Source organism: Melanotaenia boesemani, chromosome 7 (assembly GCF_017639745.1).
Source record: "Melanotaenia boesemani isolate fMelBoe1 chromosome 7, fMelBoe1.pri, whole genome shotgun sequence".
NCBI lineage: Eukaryota > Metazoa > Chordata > Actinopteri > Atheriniformes > Melanotaeniidae > Melanotaenia > Melanotaenia boesemani.
Genome location: NC_055688.1, coordinates 5,293,819 through 5,300,171, shown reverse-complemented (window position 1 = coordinate 5,300,171; position 6,353 = coordinate 5,293,819).

The window sequence follows — 6,353 nt, the reverse complement described above, 5'->3', positions numbered from 1 at the left end:
GGTCCTTGTTAACTACACATTTTAGTGACCGCTGCCACATTTCTGTTTTCTATACATCACTGCTTCTATACACCACTTCTTTTAAGGTTCAAGGTTCAGCGTTAGCTTTATTATCTCCAGTGGGGCAATTGGTTTTGCAGCCAGCAGCAGATGACAACCAGGTGACAACACAACACTAAGCAGTCAAGACTAACAAAATGAATAAATTAAATAGTCACCCAACCTTATTTAAAAGCCCTATGGCCACACAGAGAAAGGAGTTTTTAAATCTGTTTGTCCTTGCCCGTGGCATCACAAACCTCCAACATAAAGTAGCCATGGAAGAGATGGCTCCACTCTGCCAGAGCACAACAAGCCTTCTTAAGAGTCCCGGTTTTCAAAATGTCCCCCAGGTTGTCCAAGGTGGTTTCTATAACCTTGCTGCAAAGTTTGACAATACCATCCCTCCCATCAGGGGAAAGACAACAAGATTTTCCCCAAAATCTTTAATCATCTCTTTTGTTTTGGTAACATTAATGTCAAGAAAAGACCACTGACCACTCTGAATGAATGAATGAATGAATGAATGAATGAATGAATGAATGAATGAATGAATGAATGAATGAATGAATTGTCACTGCACAACAATTACATCAATAATCTTTGGCGGTGAAATTCTTAGATCCCAGGCTCTCCTAAGAATGCTAAAAATAATATAAACCACAATGAAAATAGTCAAACACAAAAAGCAAGAATACTACAAATAAGTTATACAATAAAATATATAATAAGCAATAAGAAGATGCTATTATTTAAAGGTGCCGTTGCTGCTGACAGCATTTATAAGTTATATGGCCTGCAGTATGAAGCTGTCCCTGAGCCTGGTGGTGATGGTCTTATCATCAGCAAAATTGATGATGGTATAGGAGCTGCAGGAGGGTACGCAATCATGTGTGAACAAGGAGTACACCAGGGGACTGAGCACACAGCCCTGGGGGGCACCGGTGTTCAGAGTCAGGGTGGAGGATGGGGTGCCGCTCATCCGCACAGCCTGTGGTCTGCCTGTCAAGAAGTTCAGGATCCAGTCACAGAGGGCGCTGTTGAGCCCAAGGTCTCTGAGCTTGGTGACAAGTTTGGAGGGCACAATGGTGTTAAATGCTGAGCTGTAGGCAGTGTGGAGGGTGAAGGCGATAGCATCTTCAGTTGACCTATTGGGCCTGTAGGCAAACTGAAGTGGATCTAATGAGTCCGGGATGGAGGAAGTAATGAATGATTTGACCAACCGCTCAAAGCACTTCATGATGGTGGAAGTGAGTGCTACTGGGTGGTAGTCATTCAGGCAAAGGATTTTGGTTCTCTTGGGGACAGGGACAGTGATGGTCTTCTTGAAGCATGTGGGGACTACAGACTGAAGTAGTGACATACTGAAATGTCTGAAAAGACATCTGCCAGCTGGTCTGCACACACCTTGAGAGCTCTGCCAGGGATGCCGTCAGGTCTAGTAGCCTTATGTGTGTTTGTCCTTTGTTTGTCCTTCTGCACACGTCTGCCCTGGATATCACAGGTGGGCAGTGGTGTGGGCAGTGGTCCTGCTGAACCTTTTGTACCTCTGTATCTGTAGAGCTGCTCTCAAAGCGTGCACAAGAGGTGTTCAGATCTTCAGGCAGAAAAGCAGACATCACCTCAGTACTGCTGGTCGTCTTTTTGTAGTCAGTAAAAGTTTTAATCCGGCCCACATGCTCCTGGTGTTGGAACCCTTGTGATACGGCTCCCCTTTGTCCCTTGCTCTTTCCTGAATATATAGTCCGGTCCAGCCGATAAACGGAGAGTCCCTCTGGAACAATGGCGTAGTCCAGGATTGAGGGGTCAAGCCAAGTTTCCGTTAAAGCAAAAACGTTATAGATGTTAATCTCCCGTTGAAACGGCATCCTGCTCTGAAGTTCATTCTGCTTGTTGTCCAATGACTGAAGATTTGCCAGAAGAATACTCAGTAGAGGAGGCCAATTTCCACGTTTCCTCAGCCGGACTAGGACTCCAGTTCGTGACCCTCTTTTCCTCCGCCGCCTCCACCACTCAGGTACAGCAACAGGTAAGTGCCACCATGGAGATTCCCTGCTGTAAGCTGGTGTCAGTGGTGGTGGCGATAAAAAGTTTTTTCCACCACCGACCTGATGCATAGTAATTTATCTCTATCTTATTGTATGATAGGGCTTACTTTAGCAGGTTGCATAACTAAGAAAAGAATAAATAATAATAATAAATAAAGAATAAACAATAGTAATAAATAAGGAAAAATAATGTTAGGAAAGAGAGCTTGAGCAGCCATCCTCGGCGCCATCTTCAACTTTTTTTATGGTCAGAGTTGCCCTGATCAACTAATAAAATGATAACAGAGTCATCAGCAAATTTCATAATGTGAAGAATTTGTATACAAAACAAACAAAAGTGGAGGTAAGACACAACCTTGGGTGTAGGGTTGCAAAGGAGAGGAAAATTTTTGGTAAATTTCCAGAAACATTCCAATGAGAAGTTAAGCTTGGGAATTTTGGAAATTTGGAAATGTTTCACTGGAATTGTGGGAATTATTGGGATTTCATGGGAATTAACTGGAATTTGGGGATATTTCAACAAACTATCATATCCAAACATAAATATCAAGATTTTGTTTTGTCATAAGTAGCAATCCATGCAAAATAAAACATGACAGTTCAACAGATTTACTTCAGGATAGAACTTTAAAACTTTAATTCTTGTACTAAACAATCAATTCTTTTATTGAACAACAAAAACATGAATGTCGAGTAAAGTATTACTCAACCGAATGGCCACCAGTTTTTTCACTCTCACATTTGTGAGCCTGTTGCAAACCTTTGTGTGCGTGTTACCAAACAGTGGCCAGTTGCTCTCAGAGGCAGCTGACGATGGTGGGATTTGGAGGATGATGGAGGCTACAGGTGCAAAGGCCTCAGATCCACAAAGTCCCTTCCACCAGGTGGATGCAGATATGTGCTAGCATGACTGCCAGATTCCATTCCCTTCCCAAAGGCCTTGCTTGGTTCGGTACTTTGCCAAATTGCCCAGAACCAAACCTTAAATTGAGTAAATTTCTGGTAAATTCCCAAATATTCCCGTTAATTCCCATATATTTTCGGTAATTCCCATGGAAAGTTTCCAACTTTTAAAATTCGGGGAATTTTGCAACCCTACTTGGGGGGATCGAGTGGATGACAAAACAATTTCAGAGAATACTCCACTAATTTTCACACATCATGATCTTTCTGTTAAGAAGTCTAGGAGCCAACAAATTAGCCTTCGATCTACATCGTGGGTCCTCACTCTTTGTGCTAGGACTTGAGGTTGGATACAGTTAAAAGCTGAAGAAAAGTCAATGACAAGTAGTCCCACTAATGTCTCAGCACCCTCCAAATGCGACACGGTCATGTTCAGCAAGGTGCTGATGGCATCCCCCTACGGGACCTATAAGCAAACAGCAACAGGTCCAGATCAGCCTGAACCATAGATAATAGAGCCTCTTTTACATTTTTTCAAATGTTTTCATAACAAGTGAAGTAAGGGCTGCTTCGCTTCCTTTAAGTCTCTCTCGTCGTTCAGCTGCACTTTGTTCAGACAGCAGCTGGTGAATGACACCACACAACCAGTGGATGGATGAGACGTCACATGTTTAGAGTTAGCACTGCCAGGACAAAAAAAATGAAATTTCAGTTATTAATGGTTCATGAATCACCTGCTGAACTGGACAGGAGCTTTTCATTTACACCCACCAACATGAAAATGAACCTGCAGGTTGGTGGGTGTTCATTTAGATCAGCCTCTGATCATATTAGCTTAAACGGTTTGAATATGAAGTTTTTTTGTTGTTGTTGTTACTTGGTAGAGGTGATGTCTAAGGACTTAAGGTCACAGATGGATATGATTTGTTTTCAGAGATGATGAACTAAGTTCATCTTCATATATGACTCCAACAAGACTAAATGTAATCTGGGGGCAGCAAAATGTACCGCGGCACCTCCATAAGTTGGAGGTAACCTTGCAGCTAGCTCAGCCCCGGCTCATGGATGTGATTACAGTCCTGTTGTCTGTGAACCTTTGGGACAGCAGCTGTGATTCTGGTGAGGGTGGAGTCGTCCCGCTGTGCGTCACGCCTGAAACAGGATGATACTGAGCTCGTTTCACGCCGACTCAACATGTTTAATGTGATGAAGACGTGACTTTGATCAGTGGCTGTGCTGATGAAGATCAGACACATATAATCAGCTTGTTAACACCGACCGAACATGGAGCTGTGACGGACGTTGCTGTGAACTTTCAGCCAGAAGAAACTGAATATGAAAACAATCTAAATGAGATTAAAGTCTTGCTGTGAACGTGAACTAAAGTGGTTTCTTTAAATTTAATGAGGAGCAGAAACCTTTGACATCGGCCATGGACCTTATCAGTGCAGAATTTTTATGCTTATGTTTCTGTAGCTGCAGAATGTATTAAGTGTGTTAGATGTAACATCTGAATCTGTTTGACAGGTCAAACAGCTGGAAACAGCAGCTTCAGATTACAGAACAGTCTAGTCTGATCATTAGCCAGTGTTGGTGTAGAGAACCAAATCCAGTTTCAAATCCATCTTCAGATTAGAATCAGCTTCTTCTGATCAGGCTGAGATTTAAGGACCAATTAGCAAAAAAAACAAAAAAAACCACAGTAAAACCATCATACCAGGATCTTTTTAAGGTTCACCTGACAGCTGATCTGCAGCTGTAAATATAACATGACACCACCTGAAAATAGGCTCCGAATGAAAAAGGTTCAGTGTTGGTTCACACTGTCAGTCAATGTTAACTAAAAAATAGTTTGTCAGGTGAATGTAATAAAATGATGGAAATAATTTCCACCTAAATCAAATCAAAGGATTTCATTGACTAAACAAAATGTAAAAATGATTGATCATTTTGATGTATTTGTGTTGCTGTTAGTTATGTATATTACCATGATTCAGTCTAATTAGATCTGAGAGGGTAAATGTAAGATATAACTCAAGCATTTGACTTGATTTTCATGTGCCATTTGAACTTGTATGGTAGGAATATGTTGTACTTAATTTAATTAGGTAATTATAACTACTGTTTGAAACTGAACAATAACATGAATTATTCCAACAAATCTGACAAGTTCTATGTCACAAAGTTAAATGTATTAATCTGTAATACAATTTAAACACACAGTATGTTTACCATCAGCTAGTGTCAAGTTTGGAAAAGAAAAACACAGAGAAAACCGGATTTACTGTAGTAAAATTTTACATCATACCAGAAAAGACAACACTGACTCATCAGCTGCTTGAAAACATGTTGCTGACACAGCATCAACAACAGCGCTGAGTTACAAAGTCAGTTTCAAACAACAGCAAACGTGGTGACGGTGGAGGAGATCCTGATAATGTTCAATCTCAGACAGAGGCATAAAAACAAGCAGTGCAGTAGATGGAGGTGGTTTGTTCAGACATTAAATACAGACATGAAGAAGGTCACCCTCTGACTGGACAGTTTCTATTAAATGAAAGCAGTGCTGTATGTTGGTTATGTTGGTCTTCACTTATATGAGACAGAGAACACCTGTAACGAGAGAAAATAAAATGGTTCCAGCACAAAACAGGAAAGAGAAATAAACTGTCTGAAAATGGTCATATCTGCTGCTAAATGAGACCTTAGTCTACTGTCACATTTAACTGCTACCCAACAACAGGCGAGTCATCGGTGAGCAGATTTACAGTCCACCAAAGTTTTTACAGTGTAACATAAAAACACGCTAAGGTCATGTTTTATTTATTTGTTCCATCATAATTAGCAATTTAAATAACTGGGCTGCGTTCAGGAGAATGATTACATCCAATCTTCCCGCTGGGAGCCATCACTGCAGACGGAGCAGCAGAGGGGTCCAAACTGAGGCCCGCGACCCTGATGACGCCTCAGCAGCTTAGAAACTGGTTGGTTTTCCATTTGACACAAAACTGGAGGGAAAAAAATTAACCTCATTAATCTGATCAACAATCACTATGCTGGTTTTAAAGAACCGACTCATTTCTGAAGCAACTGGAATCTCGATGACTAGAAATTGTGTTAAAATAAAAATTACAATTTCTGAAGTTTCTCTGCTAATTTATGTGAAATGAACAATTTATGTTTTCTAATATATTTCACTTATCTTTTACAACCTCATGTACTTACAGCAAACTCAGATTTATCGAGTTATTTTAACTTCTACACACTGAACTCATTCTGGTTAATTGTTCTGTCAATCAAATTAACAAATAATTTTTTGAAGCAATGAGTTTTCATATATTTTTTTAAAATAAAGCCAACTTC